Source organism: Terrapene carolina, unplaced genomic scaffold (assembly GCF_002925995.2).
Source record: "Terrapene carolina triunguis isolate 2854851 unplaced genomic scaffold, T_m_triunguis-2.0 Scaffold95, whole genome shotgun sequence".
NCBI lineage: Eukaryota > Metazoa > Chordata > Testudines > Emydidae > Terrapene > Terrapene triunguis.
Window position 1 is genome coordinate 51,456,284 of NW_020664446.1, and position 19,539 is coordinate 51,475,822.

Sequence of the window (19,539 nt, forward strand, 5' to 3'; positions counted from 1 at the left end):
CCTCCCAGACTGACCAGGATAACTAGTCACTGCACTGTATATGTGCCCTGCTGCTGCACCTGCCCCCTGCTAAAGGTGACTGTCCTGTCCAATGACCAAGGCCCTTCCCCCCCCCTCCAGACAGACTCCCCTCCAAAAGAAGAGGATGGAAACAGAAATGAACAGAAACGTATTCTTTATTAACAACCGCACATGGAACGGGGGGGTGAAACTTGGACGGGGTCTTGTGTGAGGCGGGTAGGAAAGGACTTTTCAAATTTTGGGGAATGAGAGCCTTCTAGTGGTAGAGCAGTCCGCAGGGGTGGAGTGAAATTTTTCCCGGCCCCTTCCACCCCTCCGTGTTTGGACTTTGGGTGAGGGGGGTATGGGACTTGGTGGCGGGGCAGGGCAGTTACAGAGAGACTGCAGCGGGGCTCTCTCCTCCTGCCTCCGGTCCTGCAGAACATCCACAAGGCGGCGGAGCGTGTCCGTTTGCTCCCTCATTAGTCCAAGCAGCGTTTGAGTAGCCTGCCTGTCCTCCTGTCGCCACCTCTCCTCCCGTTCAATGTTTGCCCGGTGCATTTGGGACAAGTTCTCCCTCCACTGTGTCTGCTGGGCTGCCTGTGCTCGGGAGCATGCCATTAGTTCAGCAAACATGTCTTCCCGTGTCCTCTTCTTCCTCCTCCTAATGTGCGCTAGCCTCTGGGCAGATGTGGCTGTGGGAATTGGAAAAAGGGAGTGAATTCCTGAGACAGAGCAATGTATCTGTGAACAGAGAACATAGTCTTTCTCTGTGAACAAGACCATGCAGAGCACCTATCACACGCGCACTGAGGACAAGGTCGAATTTTCGGCCCTCGCCTACAGTGCCTGCGGTCTTGCTGTGGCGAGCTGAGGAGCAGGGCAGGACACCGGACTTTGTCTAGATGGCAAACATGGTAAGCCGTAGACTTGTGGCCGCTTAAAACTTTAAGAGTGGCACTGGCCTCCTTTCACATAGAAAGCAATGCGAGTCTCTGCTGGCAGCAATCCTGCAAGCATGAACTCTGGCCCTGTCCCAGCCCCTCGCGGCTGTAAACCGCGTGGCTGTAAACCGGCGGTTGCAGTTCTGTAAAGGGACGGGCAAGCAGTCCCAATACTAACTTTCCCCTACCTAATTCACAGCAGGGAGTCATGCCTGACATCACCCTCCTGAAGGTCTCCGAGAGCCAGAAGGAGAAGATGCTCCGGGACAGCCTGCAGAAACCGGGGCCATTTGCTGCACTGCTGTGCAAGGCCATGATCCCGGAGTACCTGCTGGCGTTGTGGCAGGGAAACGTGTCCTACCACGGGGGGCCTAATAAGCTGTCCCTGCCCAGGAACCTGCTGATGAGGCTTGAAAAACACCTGCAGGAGGTGTATGAGGAGTTCTCCCCGGAGGATGTCGCCTCGATCCCCGGTTACATTGACCAGTTCTTGGCTTAGGTGCCCTTGGAGGGACAAATGACTGCAGGGTTTTGGGCACTATAATCATGAAGCGGACATTGTGAGATTTTTTTAAAATGGTTCGGACTATATATTGAGGCGCCCAAAGACGGAGTAATCATGATACACTTTGCACTGATTCCCCTTTTGTTTGACTTTCCTGTTTACATGTTTTTAAGCACTTTACCCACTGTTAATATTTTCAATCTTCCTGTTTTGTTGCAAATAAATGTTTACATGTTTTAAAGCACTTTAGCTACTGTTAATATTTTAAATATGCCAGTTATGTTGTAAATAAATGTTTGGATATTTAAAACACTTACTGCTTGATCCTTCCCCTGAATCTGTGTCTGGGGTAACGGCTGGGGAGGGTTGGTAGGGGATCTCTGTCAGGGTGATGAAGAGCTCCTGGCTGTCGGGCAAATCAGCGTTGTAAGCGCTGTCTACTGCCTCGTCCTCCTCATCTCCTTCCTCCTCTTCCCCGTCCGCTGAGGAACCGGCCGCGGACAATATCCCATCCTCAGAGTCCACGGTCAGGGGTGGGGTAGTGGTGGCGGCCGCACCTAGGATGGAATGCAGTGCCTCGTAGAAACGGGATGTGTGAGGCTGGGATCCGGAGCGTCCGTTTGCCTCTTTGGTCTTCTGGTAGCCTTGTCTCAGCTCCTTGATTTTCACGCGGCACTGCGTTGCATCCCGGCTGTAGCCTCTCTCTGCCATGGCTTTAGAGATCTTCTCATAGATCTTTGCATTCCGTCTTTTGGAGCGCAGCTCGGAAAGCACGGACTCATCTCCCCACACAGCGATGAGATCCAAGACTTCCCGATCCGTCCATGCTGGGGCCCTCTTTCTATTGGATTGCACGGCCATCTCTGCTGGAGAGCTCTGCATCGTTGCCACTGCTGCCACTGCTGCTGAGCTCGCCACGGTGTCCAAACAGAAACTGCGCTTCAAACTGCCCAGACAGGAAAAGGAATTCAAATTTTCCCGGGGTGTGGCTGGTCAGAGCATCCGAGCTCGGACTGCTGTCCAGAGCGTCAACAGAGTGGTGCACTGTGGGATAGCTCCCGGAGCTATTACCGTCGATTTCCATCCACACCTAGCCTAATTCGATATGGCCATTTCGAATTTAGCGCTACTCCTCTCGTTGTGGAGGATTACAGAAATCGATTTAAGGAGGGCTCTATGTCGAACTAAATGGCTTCGTGGTGTGGACGGGTGCAGGGTTAATTCGATATAACGGCGCTAAATTCGACATAAAAGCCTAGTGTAGACCAGGCCTAAGAGACCACTCTCTGAAAAACCTTAGGAGCAGAAACTAAACCAAAAGGAATTACTGATAGCATTACTTCCCAAATGATGATCTGAAAGTCAATAACAACTGTGAACTTTCAACCACAGTATTTGCCAATAACCAGATAGGTAAGCCAACACAGAGAAAATCCAGGATCCACTTACTGCCATGTCATCTCTTCAAAGGTTGGCAATTGAAACTGCTCACATTTTGCATAATTATAAAGTGCCCTAAAATCTGTGCAGAGTTGAATGCCGCCATTTCTTCTTCTATACGATCACCAGGGGTAAGTTCCAATCCATAGGCCCTTCCACCACCTGAATGACACTGTTATCTTTCATGCTCTGCAGTTCTGCTTGGATCTTGTCTACAAGTGCAGGAAGAACATGACATGCAGGCGGTCCAAAGGGCTTGGCATTTGAATCCAATTGCAGAGAGTACGCATATCCCGTGGACAGAGCACCATCATCATTAAATAAATCATGGTGTCTCTGAACAATATGTTGGGCATCCCCTTCTATTCTAGGCAACATAGCCACACCTGAGGTGTCCTGTGTAGGTTCATGCATAACACAAAGCTGAAAGCACAGATCGTAGGACAGCAATTGCAGCCACGCCTTTAACCATGTAAAACTTGGCTATGCCTTTTTATATGAACATACAGCTTCACCCATTGTCTGCAAAGTGTACAAATTCCAAGCTTTTATAACCACTGTAGTCAGGCAAAATCTACACATACTAACAGTCCAAATGGCAGGTATCGAGAGCTGTGGGGTTTGGCCAGAATTACAGACTCAGCACATCCACAAGCAGCCTCCATGCTGGGGTTTCTAGAACTATGTTCCCACAGGCTAAAGAAGCCTCCTCTGCCAGTGTCCTTGTGGAAACCCACTCTCCAATGTGGAGAAGCCTCCCCACAGATGCAGGGCCAGTTCTTGGCACAAGAGATCTCTGTTTCTTTTCTCTTGCCAGTGGGGATCAAGCTTTGGAGGTTTAGTGATATTTTTCTCTTACTGTGTCTTCCATTATTTTAATAGGGACAGAAGATAGATTTATAAGAGTAAGATTCTTCCAGCATTGCTCTACTCCTCTTTCATTTCTGACAGCAATGACCCTATGGACACTTCCACTTCCTATCTCACAATCCCGAGGCCGCACCTTCCCTCTGACAATTAACATATTTGATGATACAAACCAGTTCTTTATTGGTTTTTATTTTACCTAATTTTATGAAGATGAAAGCAAATTTGTTTTAACATGGTAAGTGCAGCTGCTTAGATACACCTGCCACCCCCCTCCCTTTATCTATGCTGTTTATTTCCCATCACTGGGTACAGGATTTTAAATTTACTGGTATTGACTCTCCCCATATTGCCTCCAGCTCCCACTACTCTGATATCTCCAGGCCATTTTACAATTTGGTTTGTATCTAGCTGCCTTCTTATTTAGGTTCATATACCATGCCCATCACCTGGCTATCTGATTCTTGCCTCCCATGTTTTTGCTACTCCGTTCACTTTTAGCATTGTTGGAACATTTGCTTACAGTTAAACTTACACCAGTGAAACACCTGGCAAAAAACTAGACTCTTTAACAGGTTTTAATGTCTGTACAGCAACCCAAATAGGCATAAGCATAATAGGGAGTTCTGGCAAGAATACAAGGGAGTTCTGGCACGCATATAACGTAGCTGTGCTTGGAGACTGATATATGTGCAACTGAAACTTTGTAAGATGATGGGAGTGCCTTTTATTTCAACTGTACATGTGTCACCATTGTTAAAGAGACAGCTCTGTGGGCTACCAGGCTCTGCAAGCACTAGTGATATGTTCATTAAATAGATTTTAATTAACTGTTCTTACTACTATGCTAACCTGCAATTCCCAAATCTCAGCATTTAAACACTGGGCCGGTGTTTTCTCTTAGCTCGGGTGCATTTATCAGATAGCAGCATAAGTAACTCAGAGACACTTTCACAGCACTGCTGGCCCTTATAAAATCAAAAGCATAGCCTGCTAATGGAATGTGAAAGCACTGGATGTTTCTGGTATTTGCTTTGTTCTTCCACTGAGGAAGTTAATAGCTACAGAGCTGGGTTATCCTCACAATTTATTCATTGCTGCTTTTGTCTTGATGATTGTTAAATATCTGTGATTAAGCACAGAAGTTTGTTAACAAAGTGGGGCACATAAAGCATAGAGCATGAATTTGGGATGATACAAGGAACTCCAGCTAGTGGAAAATCAGTGCTGCTTTCGTAATCTTAATTTCACTGCATCCTTGCTTAACATTTTCTGGCCTTGTTTACCAACTCAGCAAGGTTAAGGGCCACAAGATGTCAGTGTAGCACCAAGCATGGAGCAATGGTGAGTGGCATTTCCATAACTGTCTATATTGCTAACCAGGCAATACAGCTTTGTCTCTGAATTCAAAGCAGAACACTCAAAATAAGCAATGACATGATCATCATGACCATTAAACGGTTCTGAGTATGCAACATCTGAAAGCAGCAGAGAAATAAGCCCAGCAATCCGGAGTGAATATGGACTGAAGAAGCTGATTGTGCCTGCAGTGGGGGCAGACAATACATCTGCCTTCCTGTCAATCACATGCCTTGGGTTGCCAGTCTCCACCCCTTTCACTGTTGATGTACTACCCAGCAATATGAAGGAGAGCTTTTTATATTACTTCTCCTACTCTAGTGCACTGCATTCTGCCTTATCCTACTGCAATTGCAAGATGAAGTTGACACCGAAGAAGCGGGGAGGTGGAGGGGGGAATGAAAAATGAAAAGAAAACTACTGGCTGAAATGCAATTTCCTGTACAGAGTTCAGAATTCTTGCTAATGAAAATGAGTCAAATGGTTTACGAAGGGACATGGTATCAATTTGATAATCTTGAAAATGGTTAAAGAGACATATTCAAATCCTGTTCACATAGTGGTATTTCTTTTTTACTCTCCATTATAGAACCATTTGAGAAGCTTGAAGACAGAGGGTCTGATATTTAAAAATCAGTCCACCCTCCATGCGGAAGATCTGGCCACAGCACACATGCAATTGTGCCTCTTATGAGGTGAACATTTCTGTACATGTGAAGGCATGGAAACACTTGACATGTCCTTGCCAGTGTCTCTGATATGCAGTCATGCGGACATAAGTGCATGCAAAACGGATGCACATTGCACAGATATGCCTGTACCTGTTCTGAAAGTCAGACCCAATAACATTTCCCTACAAATTTATCCCATTTGGTAAGCATGTTTTAAATATGGTAACAAATGGGTTTGGTTTAGTCCTTCCTCATGCACCAGCACCATTAACTCTGTCAGCAGTAGCTCTGTATTCCATGTTCCCTCTGCTTGCTGTGCAGTAGATTACATGTAAGAAGTGAATATTTTTATTTTATTTCTCATTATTCAGAGAGAGGTTAGGTTTTTTTAAAGAGTGAGATTTCAAATCCTAATGTCAATTATAAAATATATTCTAAAAACATTAAAGGAGGCCAAATGTGGTGCTAAACGGCTTGTCAAATCTTTTTTAATTGATAATTTTTTTTTAGCACAGTTGTGGCTTTGATCTGGAGCTAGGTCTGACACAAACCCTGAAATCCAAACACCCAGGAATTTGGGATATATTTGGAATCTGAGGCTTGCTCTAGGCCCAAGTTTCATAAATGGCCCCTATCTGTTTAATAGGCTGAAACAAACTCCCAACACTTGGGGTGCCTGAAATCCACAGCTAGGCCTGAATTTTGCAGTTTGGGCAACTCAGCATTAATTTTGGGAAAACAATGCAACTAGGGTTCATAAACATAAACCATGAGCAAAAGACCCACTCCCAAATAAGTTGGGCAGTGTCCTCTTCGCCTCAGGTTCTTAAGTCGAGCAACCCAAAAGTCCCTTTAATGTGCCTGTCCCTTCTCTTCTCGAGGTCCCTTCCAGTCCAGTCCCCTGCACTCCTGGCAGGACTACTAACTAGACCATTAAATATTATCTAGACCAAGTTTTCTCAGGACCTTACTCCCAGTGCTTGTTCAGGCTGGGTCTAGTGCTTCCTTGCAACTTTCTCAACCTCTCTGGTCTTTCTTCTATTTCTCTGAGAGACTCGCAAACCTTCACAGAACAATAGCCAGTGAAACCCCTCAACTCACGGGCCGTAGTTTTGGGCAGTGACATATGCTTGTGTTTGCAGATGAACCTCTGAACTCTGGGGCTGCACTGGCCAAGGACAGCAACTGGGGTGCAGAGAAGGGATGGGCACATTAAAGGGACTTTTGGGTTGCTGGACTTAGGAACCTGAGGCGAAAAGGACACTGCCCAACTTACTTGGGAGTGGGTCTTTTGTTTTTAATCTTTTCAACAAGAATTCTTTACATTGGTGGTTCCCAAACTGTGCTCCGTGGAGAACTGGCATATCACATGACACTGGCTTCTCCCCCTCTTTTTTCAGCTACCCTTACAGGAATGACCCTAGATGCCCATCAAAGCAGTGAGAAAGAGGGAGGACCCAGCCTGGTTGTTTTCATTAGGGACCAATGCTGTGCAGAAAGAAGAATCAGGAGCTTCTCTGAGGAACTGGAATCACCAGTGGGAACTGATCTGCCAGTCATCAACTGGTCTGTTCCCACCTGGACACAGATTCAGCTGGTTCACAGGAGCTCACTGTACTGGTACCTACTTCATGATGCCTTCTTATTCTCTGAAATCTAAGTGTCATCTCAAAAGAAAAAACAAATCTCTGGCCATTATGTTGGCTTAGATAGCCTTGAAAATGTGAACCAAGGTCTTGTCCAAATGTCTGGCACAAACTAAAAGGTACGTAATTCACATTAATGTAGTCCTGAACATAGTCCTAGTTTGTGCCAGCAAGGTCTAGGTGAGGCAGTCAGAGCACAGCGCTTTAGAGAGCTCTACAAATCACTCCCTATAGACCAGACTGCGGCACCATGTGGACAACACCCCACCCCCATCCCAAGTGTAACTGAAACAATGGTGTCTGCCTGCCTGTGCAGACTCTGAACCAATAACTCTAAGAGGTGAACTGACCATTCAGTTCAATGAGGTGATACCCAACAATGGCAACATAGACATTTAAAGCTTGTCAAAGTAGGTAAGAAAGGAGGGGGAGTGCCATATTATGAAAATCCGCATGTTCTTCTGTGAGTGACAGAGCCCAGCAAGGCATCTAAGCATCCCCCATCCCATGAAAGCCCATTAAGGTGCACAAATCAAGTCCAAGAGCCAGAAGAGCATGTATGATCACATTTTGAATATCGGTAAAATCTACTTTCAATGGTGTCTCATGTGGATTGATCTTGGAAGCGGTGTCCCCCCCCCCCCCCCCCCGAAGCTGAGTGCTGGTTCTCCAGCCCAAAATGTGTACAGGTTGACGGGCTTGGAACTATGAGCGAAGAAACTGTCTCCTGCTATTTGATTCCTCCCCAGTTGAGGAAACAGGACTTTTTTTTTTGCAAATAAACAAGATTTCATGAAAGATTTGTGACTCGGTCCTCAAATTCTCTTCCTAATAAAAACAACATGCAGGACGCCGAACTGTGGCTAACCATTCAGGTCAGAAAAAGAGTAACAGTACCGAGGCAGGGAATTAGGTACCTACCCTGGTTAGGCCCTTTTGTAAATCTCACTAGGGACTTACCTGCATAGTTAGGGGCCTAAATACATTTGAAAATGTGGCCTGAGGGGAATAAATACCTCATCACTATCTGGAGAATCAGCAATGTAATAAAAGTTGCAAGGTCAAGCACTCAAGAGTGAAGAAATGTCAGAAGAAAGGCTGCCCACATTATCTTAATTCAGCCCCCTTGTGTATCTCCATTAAGATACAGTTGAATTATATGTGGAAAAAAAGAGTATGTGACCAAGGCCCCTGCCTCATTCAGTACAAAGGGCTCAGTGAATGCATCAGGGTTGTGTTATGCAGGAGACTGTTGTGCATAGGACTCCAACCTCAGGGGAACAGCAAAGGGAACCTCCCTAATCATTGCCAAATTTCAAATCCCTGATGCAAGTGATGAAGCTCTTCAAAAAATAGTTGGAGACTTTTTTTATAATGGGAAATGTGAGGCATCCTTAATATAGGGGCTCCTGTAATGTATTTGTGAATAGATACGTTAATTCTTATTGCAGCCTTGTAAAATGTTACTTGTCCCTGCACCCTGAGTGTAATGATTGCAGATATCATTACTTTCCCTCGTTGTCATCACTGTGATGGTAAAGATGGATAGGTAGACTTTGAACCTGGGCAGGCAAATATTCATGACAATATTTCAAGTCTACCTTTTATGTACAGGGTAATTAAGGCCAAATCAGAGTCACAGGTGGTGTCACTGTACACGCTGGAAGAGAGGAAGGAGGACAGAGACAGTAAGCTGGACAGCATTATCCTTGAGGAAACGCAGATGCCTTCAGCTTTACTGTACAGTGTTATTAGGATGCAGGACATGTGAGCTGCACACACTTTAAGCTTTGCTCTTTTACCCTATGTCTGAGAGTAATTAACTTTTCTTAAGCATGTCCCTGAAGGAAAATATAATGGATCCTTTAATATTATCAAAGCAAAGAGAAATATATTACCTTAGAAAGCCTCATTTGGAAAATCCTACATTAAAGCATGCATCCAGTGCTTTGTCATTAAGATCCATCTATAAAATCCCGTCATGAAATGCTGAGAAGCACTAATGCACCCATGAGGACACATCCAAATTACATAAAAATAACTTTATGTGGAGCGTTTACCTGACAGAGAGATGAATGGATCTCTGCATCTCTTCCTTCTGTGTTAATACTCTTTTGTTCACTTCGGCCCATTCAACCATCTTTTAGTGAGAATGAATGTAATTACTACATTGCCGTTCTAATTACCATCATATCATATTTTTATTCAAGGACATGGGATCACTAAGGACTGCAGATTTGGCAACAGCCATTAAAATCCTATTTTTATTCAGTTTTTCGTGCATACATTATAAACAGTGGGAAGCGCAGAATGCTGTTGTCATAAATGAGGCATTCTACTGCACAGGGTGCAGGTAACTGATGCTTTCTCAGACCAGAAAGGTTTTAAGATTGGTTTGATGTAAACCACTGGCATTTAGCATATGTCATCAGCTCCCCCCACATTATCTGCTCCTCTCCTTGAGTATCTAGTCTTCCAAAAAGAAACAAACAAAATCTCTTTCATTTACAAAATCTTCCCTGTTTATACAAATTACAGTGAAACTCCTGGGATAACACAACGGAGGCATGAAAAACACATGCATGTTTGTTTTCTTTTTCTCTCATTACACTGTGAATTTCCAAGGTAGAACTAATGCAATTTGTCTGATAAAACAGTCATGGAAAGAAATAAAATCAATATCAGCTTCTGTTTTGACCACAGTCCAGCCAAGATATCAAAATTTGGGAAATTCAAAATTGATGCAGGAAAAAACAGGATGAGATTAAACCTCTGTGATTATATCATTATATGAAATATGTACATAGCTGTAATCACAATTTTCCTGGGTTATAATTTATGGATATATGACCTGTATAGTTAATGAGCCATCACAATTCTAATAAAAGTTAAACTTTGAAAAAATAGTTAACATTACATATATAATTCCCCTTAGCTCTAGTTTTTGATACAAAAATATTTACTAGATTTTCTATTCTAATAGAAAATAGTCTGTTACAATGGCTTTTTTAAATGACAGACAACTATTCAGCCATTTTCAAGAGAGCCTTCGGCACCCACTTTAGCATGTGCAACTAATTGTGTCTCGAATATTTGTGGCTGTGAACATAACTGGCTAGCTGAGAGCCCAACTGATTAATTTATGGTAAAATTCATCCCTATGCAACCATAGTTTGAATACAATGGACTTTAATTCATTTGCATACTGTAGTCTCACTGGTTCAAATGCTATTAAAGTTGTTTTGGATTTCTTGTCTACTGAAAAGGCATATTTTGGGATTAGAATGTCCTGTGATAGAAAATAATTAATAGATGATACATGTAGTGGGCAAGAATTGTGACTCTCTTTTTTCTAGTTGTCAGTGGGATTTTGCAGTATCTGTGTGTATATATAAATACAGAATATAAAATGAAACACTGAAAACCACTTCCTAATAAAAGATAAAGGTTAATAATGCCCAGATGGAGTTTATGAGCAAAATTAAATGACTGTGTTGAAGAGCTCCCAATTGTAATTTCCCAGATAATTTAGGGCCAGATATTATCACTATTGCTTACATACAGTAGGATCTTATTGAGTAGCCCCAGTGAAATCAGTGAGACTTCTTGATGAGTAAAGGCTTCTATTCAGTGTAAGGCTGGTAGAATTTGTTTCTCAATAAAGGTTTTTGAGAAACTTTTAAATATCATTAAACTGTGTTAATCTCATAGCCACCTTTCCAAGATTCCCTGAAGGAATTTCAGGAGTCCAAAAATACAGCTGTTGTAAAAGTGATTCAATTTACAGTTATATGTGAAATTTGGGTAATAAAATTTACTTGTGGTGTTTCAATGTTGACAACTAAGTATCCATATTATCCTGGCGCGCTGGTATGAGTAAATCAAAACTTCTCAAAAAGTTGTTTGGTTTCACATCCTGCAATACACTTAAACTCACCCAAAACTTGTCAAAAGAGATCAGAAAAAGTAGCAGAGCTGAGCGTCGCTTTCAACAAAACTTTGTGGATTTATGTTTTATCACAAAACAAGGTAAAATTGAATGGTTTCAGCTGAATTTGGGGTTTTAGTGGGCCTGAAACTCAAGGTGAAACAGGAAGAAAGGGATACAGATTCTCATGGACCAAAACCCAAGAGGTCTGTACAAATATCAGAACATTGAACTGCTGGGTATCCCAAGATTCTAGAAGGAATATGGTGCCACATTATTTCATTGTGGGGGATGAGGACAGAGAAAGGGGATGAATTAAGGCTGTGACGATACTAGGTTTATTCATCCTGGAGGCATGCAGAAGTGTTGTAATAAATTCCTTAATAACTCATTCATTGCCATACATCTACCTTCAAGCAATCCCACTGTACCGCATTTTAATGTTATAAAGACCTCTTTTTTTTTTTTTTCAAGGAATGCTTCAAAGTTGAGAGGCGTCAAATGATGCCTACCAGACATAGGGTTGGTCTCCACCTTCTGAAATTTGTCCTGTAGGACAATCTAATTTGCCAGACAATAGTGGTATTAACATAAATCACCATGACATGATGTTTTGCCACAATTATTACGGAGAGAGGAAAATAGTCCTGCAGACAGCATTTTCAGGATGAGCGGTCATCCCAGAATATTTGGGATGATCACCCAAACTGTAGGTGAGATGGGTTCTCTCTCTCTCTCTCTCTCTATATATATATAATTCCCCAGGATAGTTACAATGAAAATGAATGCAGCAACTTTATTACACTAGCAGTTTCCCTGCTGGGTGACTCACCAGTGCGAAATCAGGGTCATCTGGGGTTGTTTCAGCAGTGGGGGCACAGTTAGAAACATGTCACCATCATCCCTCAGTGCTGTCTGTCTCTTCTGGCTCTGTGCTTGTGATCAGGCAGGCAGAATGAAATATACCAGGCGTCTGGTATATTTCAATCTGCTCACTTGGTCACAATAATGGGCAGGGAGAGAGCAGAGAGATGGCGTGACATGCACGTAGGTACCTGCAAACCATATGCAAGCCTGTGCCTCTAATTTTAGCCCTGCCAGCCTTGACGGTGTCCCTTTCAATTAAATGTCCCCAAATAATGACAAAGACAAACATACATTCTTAAGACTGCATTCCTAACACTGGGAGCTTTCTTTCTTTCTAACATTTACAACTGGCAAGTGCCTTTTGTCACAGAATCACTTTTTTTTAGATGTCTCAATGCTAGACATAAAAAGCTTTGTTTTGTTTTTAAGTGAATCAGGCTTTTACATTAGCAGCTTGTGTTTGGAGTTTTATTTATCTATTTGATTAGCGGTTCAGTGGAAGAACTTTGAACACCCGTGATCTCCAGACAATGTGTCACAACCGGACTTTCCAAAGACCTGATTTTCTTTTTCTTTCCTCTCTCCCCTTTTGAGTCAGGCTAATATTTGTACCTTTTGATACACAGGGCTCTGAGGGGGCTTTAGGGCCTTAACCCTGGAGTTGTCAAGTCTTGTTAGATTTGACACAGTCAGAGAGCTGAAGGCTCTGCAAATAATTGTCATTTTTTCTTTTCCCTTTTTGGAATTTCAGACCCCTGTAAGCTAGCAGAATGAATGAATAAATAAATAAATAAATAAAAGTCGGACGACTGCTACCTGAAGCAAGCTGTTGCCTGTAACCCGTAGCACTAATTTGGATTGAAGCAGAGCATGGGATGCAGAATAATTATACACATGATAAATGTGACGACTGCTTGCTTAGAGCTAAAATTATGAATACCAGGACAAGGCATAGAGGTTTTAGCTTTCATAAATGATGAGGCTTTACACCTGTTTCAGTGAAATCTCATAATTGCTAGTTTGACTTCAGGCTTCTCCTCATCCAGAGCTTGATTAATAAGTTTGATTAAATTTAAAATAGTGCATGTGATTAGGAATGACAACACAATTGGAATAGACCGAGTGACAAACTGGAGAAGACTAACGTTTCCACAGTCAATTGCCTATGAGAGAGGCATCCTGGATAGCCCTACAATGGTGTGTCTGGGGAACATGGATCAGCATTTACATCACATTCTCCATCAGTACCCAGCCCGGGGGAGCTAATGAGCCAACCAGCTGACCCAATTCAGTGATTAATCCTGGTCACGTGCCACCTGAGGCATGTTGTGCATATGCTAAGAAGTAAAATGTATGCCTATCTAGAGAATTCCCTTTAGTTAGAATCTAAAAGTCACAATACAAAATACTCTGATGATAGGGAGGAGGATTCATTACAATGCCTGTTAGGATGTTTTAGGTTTCCCCACGCAACTTCCACCTCTGTATCAAAAGCTAAAGCCACCCCTTTGTGGAGTGATTCTAGTAGCACTCATCACTAATTTGTAGCAATAAGCCATTGGGGTGCAGCAGAATATTCAGCAAACAGAGAATAGCTTGAGAGTGGAAAGGTGGAATCTGAGACACCAGTCAGCCAATCAGAAGGTTGTGAGTGAAGTCAGGGGGTTCCTCAAATGAGTTATGACTTACTGGAGAATAGAATTGTTCAAAGGAAACTGGAGAGGTGATGGCAAAGGGGGGAAGCAGAAAAGTGTACTGCCACAGTTTCAGAGTATTTCCCCCTTCATGGTCCCTCGAGGGCATTCACTTCAAGCTTTCCAGCTTGCAGTCATCATCTCTTCTGTCTGGAGAACCAAGTCTCACTCCCTTCTGAACAAGGTTTTTAAGACTGCACAGCTCCCTGCCTACACTGTGGTATTTCGAGCAAGCCAGTCTGCCTAAAAAGACCAGCGTCTATGCGTCGCTTTCTCTCTGAGGGCCATGACCAGTGTATTGCTAGCAGTTACAAGTTACCACACAGGCCTTTCTAAGCAAGCACGTTTGTTCTTAAGGTGAAAGCATTACTGAGAAAGCATATAAAACAATAAAAGAACCTACACGCTAAAAAGCTTATCAGAGGTCATCCCTAAGTCCAACATAAGGCTTTGGTAGGTGTCAGTCCTTCAAACCTCACACCTGGGTTTTCCTTGTGATTACAAGTTCATGTTAACCTTTACATCAGGCGCAAAAATGAAGGTCTGATGTAGTTTAAGCTCGGGCTTGTTATCCAAAAGCCCTGTCTTTGTCTGTTGTTCTCTGGAGAATCTAGTTTGAACCAAAGTATCTGAGCCTCCCCAGGAAGTGGTACCTCTCTGAAGGTGCTATAAACTGGGTGATTTGTCTTAATCACCCCTTCCTGTTTTCACTTCCTGAAGGAGCTGTGGTAACACTCCCACTGTAGAGTGCATACAGTCCCTGGCCCACATTAACCATTCATACAGTTAATACAACATGGTCTCCCAAAGATATTGCAGGAAGTTGCCCTATCTGTCATAGTTACAATTTAAAAATGTGCCAGAAGGCAGGGAATTGGAGGGAGAGAGAGAACTTAAAGAGTAATAGTGTAGAGAGAGAAGGGATAGAGTTCTTAATTTTGAATTGGACCAAATCCAAATTAATGAAGTAGAGCTGGTCTTATGATTTTCAGGGCCTCCTGGCTTTGTTGTACCTCCTTCTGCCCCAGTTATGAGAGGGCCATGGACTGGGCTGTGAGTTGTGAAGAGTACATGGGGATCACCAACATGTAGGGAACTAACCCTTCACTCTGTGGTGCTTGCAAGTAAGACTAGACAGGTCCAGGTTTTCTGACTCTTTCCATATTGGCCACCTCTTTCACCCTCTATAATATCTCTTGACCTGCCAATGCTGCTCAGCCTCCAGTTAAATATATAGTAACTGTGGAAAAATTCATTGTAAAGGTTAGATTGGTTTAATACCAACAAAGAAATCTGAAAGAAAGGAAAGTCACCCATTGATATTACACAAAGCGAACACTTTCTGTGCTGATAAACTTAAAAAAAAAATTTACTGCAGCTGGTCAGCAGTCTCAAAACATCAAGGCTTATGCTTCATTGCTGCGTCAAAGCTAGTTTCAGGGTTGTAGCGAAAAGCTTAAAGCTTTAAAGCTCAACCGAGCATCAACACCATGCTAAAGCAGCAACCCTGGCACTTGAGACTGCCAACTGGATGGGTTACATAAACTTTTTTTCTGAAACTACTAGTAAATCAAACTATACATACTAGCATCTAAACATTTTCTCAGAACAATGCCATGGAGTTACACTAGCACTATGCTTTACACAAGAACATGGTTTCATTTTTACCAGCTCTAAGGTAGTATAAAATTGTAACAGAATCATCCAGTCATGATCTAAATCTTTCACTTTACTTCCCACATCTAAATGCCCTCTAGGACCATCCCATTTTTGGTGGGACAATTTAATGGTGAGATAATGTAGGTGACGCTCACCTCTATCTGATCAGAACAAAGGAGGTGAAGAAGGAGATGGTCTCCCTCTGGTGAACGTAGTTGCTGATGCAGAAGGAATCCTACAGATAAGTGTCAGCCTGCACACTGTATTTAAAACTAAAACTGGACTGAAAAGGAGTGACTGGATTGGCTGGTTAACAAACTTACCTGTCAGAGCTGGTTGGGAAAGTAAATTTCACTGCCAGAAAAAAATCTGAGGCTTTGAGGGAACAAATGCTTCTTCAATTGTGACAAACCCCCAAAACCTTCTGTAATATGTAATTTTGGAAACACCAAAATGTTCCCCCAGTGGAACTGTTTCAGTGTTTCTGAAACAAAATATGTTCCCCAGGTTGCAAGGCTCCTATGGACCCTGGGAGCCCTAGCTCCACGGCAGGCCAGCAGGTGAGCTGTGGAGGAGCTTGGGGGAAGGGAGCTCCCAAGACTTCCAGGTTCCCAGATTCATGGCAGCCCATTGGGTGAGCTTCCAAGGAGATTGGAACCTAGGCTGCTGAAGACCCCGGAGGCAGGTAGGTGGATGAGCTAGCTGGAAAGCTGGCAAAGGATTTCCAACTAGCTCTAAAGCCTGTATCTACTTGCTATGGGACTTTAATGGAAAATGCTAAGCATTTTAGGTTGAGATTTTCAAAGGAAGAAAGGGCAGTTAGGCCCCCAACACCCATTGAAAGTCAATGCCTAAAACACATTGGTGGTTTTAGAAATCTCCTTATTAAGTCACTCACCCTTTTTATCCTGTTTTCCTGAATTAGTGAATATTTGACAGGAATGCCCAGGAAACGAGAAGATTAGGTCAGAGTAAAAAGCTTGCACTGATGTGATAGAAACAGAATAAGGTTGTTACTCTATCATACCATTACATTAACAAAAACCTTCATGGTTCAAATGCATTATGATACAGGGTGCAGGAATTTTCTCAGGCGCCAGTCCTGCCTGGGAAACACATTCCCTCGGGAACTAATGACCTCTAACTAACTAACCTCACCACCTTCCACTCCAAGTACAAGGCATACTTTTTGGATCTTGCCTCCTCTGGCATAATTTCATAATGACGTACATTTAAATACAAAACCCTACCAAAACAAAACATTTCATTGCAAACACAATTCTGCTTCTTCGGAGAGGATGACGGAGAGAACAAAGCATATGTGACAAATGTTAATCACGTCTCTTACTGCTCTAGTACTCAGACACTACAGTGATGAGGGTGATATTAGAATCTATAAAGAATAGAGTCTGATTTTTTTCAGAATATTCAGCATGTTTACAGAACTTTATATGTTCAAAGCACAACCTCCAGTCAACTTCAGTTGTAGCTATGAGCACTCAGCACTTCTACAAATCTGGCCCTGATGTCTCATATTGGGCACCCAAAAAATGAGGAACACACAAATAGTGGCTAACTGTGAACACCTGGGTTTAAGTGACTTGCTCAGCATCATATGCTGTGTGGCACAGATACAATCTAATTCTCTAGAGTAGCATTAAACTATTTTAATCACAAGACCATTCTTTTTCTTCTTGCAGTCCCCTGCTTCATTCACCACATACCTTCCGAATTTCTGCAGCAAATGAGGCAGGGGTCCTACAAACAACAGCTTCATAAACTATACAACCTTGAATCATTCATCTCAGCTCAGAATGAGGCAGGGGTCATGTGGAAAAAATAGTCTGTGATCATGTAATTAAAGACTGATCATAATGCATACATGCAAGGAGACTGAATTAAGGTTTCCTCCTACCTTTCAGAATGCTTACCTTTGCACCTTTACCATTCTTTTAATGAAATGGATGTAATATGGTATTTAGGAGCAGAGTTACTGATAGAAGATATTAGTGGTATAGACATTAAACTATGTGCCTTTGTGTACTCAATAAGGGCCTGATCCAATGCAAGTTGAAGTCAACGGAGTTAGTGGAGTTTTAATTTTCTGTTCATAATGGAGAGTGAAGACTTGTCTCTACAGAAAAGTTGCAGTAATATAACTTTCCTTATGTTAGTGGGAATTACCCAGCATCCACACCACAGTTTCGCCCATCAATGATTATATACCACTGCAAGTGTATAATGATGATGATAGTGTATTATTTGTATTATGGCAGTGCCTAAGGACCCTAATCAAAGACCAGAACTCCATTGTACTAAGCATTATATAAACACATATCCCAAGGAGTTTATAATCTAACTATAGTATGTAACTGGCCAAACCTAAGATTTATACTTGTGGACTTATCCTGAGTGGCTATAGTTTCCAGGTGTTTTCTTCGGGGTATTTTTCTGCAATGTTATTTTGTTAGGGAAAAGGGAGAGCATTCCTGCATAGCACACCCAGCCTCCATACACAGCAGATAAAAATTAGACATAGCAGACCTCAAAAGATTCTTAGGTTCTGTTTTAAAACCGTCACTCTTCATAGACCAGCATAAATGCGGATCAGAAAATAGCAAATGTAATAAGAAAAAAATGAAAGTCATAAAAGTTCTTTTTTCATATTTTTTCACAGAATTTTAGCTTTTGAAAACCAAAACCAAACATTTTTCCACAGAAATGTTTTGTTGAAAAAAAACAGAAACAGAAATTTTTGAACAAAATGAAAACTTCCCTCATTTTTTTTTAAATAAAGTAAGATTTTTTGTCAAAAGAAAATTTGACAGGCATTTTTCAACCAGTCCTCCCTCTTTCTTTATAGCTCTGATTCCCCCCCCACAACAGATCCCATTTCCCCACATCTATGCCAATGGGTGTTGTTGTATATGTTTGGGGGTAAGGGAGGGCAGCCTATTTCCCCATCTACTTTTAGTTCTATCCTTCTGGGAGACAGAACCACCCAGGAAAGGTTGCTAACTTCTCCCCTCTAGCTCTGAGTCTCTAAGGTTGGCTGTGTGGGCCTATTCGTGCTCTCCATTAAATGGGAGGAAATGTGGCACCATCAATTTCACAGGAAAGCCTCGCTGTAAGCAGAATTTCACTGTATCAGGTGAGTGCGGATAGTGCCTGGAAAAAGATCATCCCTCTGTATCCCACAAGTAGTGACAAGGCCTATCTTTACTACTTGCTGTTGCAGGGTGGATTGCAAAAGTTTGTGAGGGGCCTTCATTTCTAATATGCTGCAACTGTATCAAAAATAGCTCTTCTTCAATCTTTCCTGGGAGCTGCCAGGCCAGGACTCAGATGGGTGGGGGGTGGAGGTGAGGGGGTGGTAGAGAGTTGAACTTGATTCTCTAGGTGAAAGATACAGTACCTGTATCTTGATTCCGTTAGGTTTCTAAACTGAGATCACTATTTTGATGTTAAAACACATCTTATTTTTTCAGTGAAGAAATAGCCTCTGCTTTACTTCTCCACCCATGGACTAATGAGAGTGCAGTTTTCTTGCCCCCCGCTACCCCTCTGATCAATCAGAAAAGAAAAGGAATGGGAAGTGATAATCCCATTAGAATGCAGCATTTAGCATACATATGGAAAATGATCTTTATGGCTTCTAAATGGATTAACGCAGTGGACCACACCTAGTTCATCCTCCCATGCCTTGCTGCTCCAAAAACAAGCTTGAGAGAGAGAGACACTGAGAAAACATGGCACATCCACATTGTTTTACTGAAGTTACTATCATGGCATTTACTGGTATGCCGATTTGCATGGCAGCTTTCCAGACTCACAGCCCTGTTGTTTTCAAATCTGCATTTGCTAGTAACACTTGAGACCGCTCCATAAAAAGACTATATAGAGGTGACAATGCAAAAGACCATCACGCAAATTAGTGGGACTGAAGGAAAAAAGAGAGG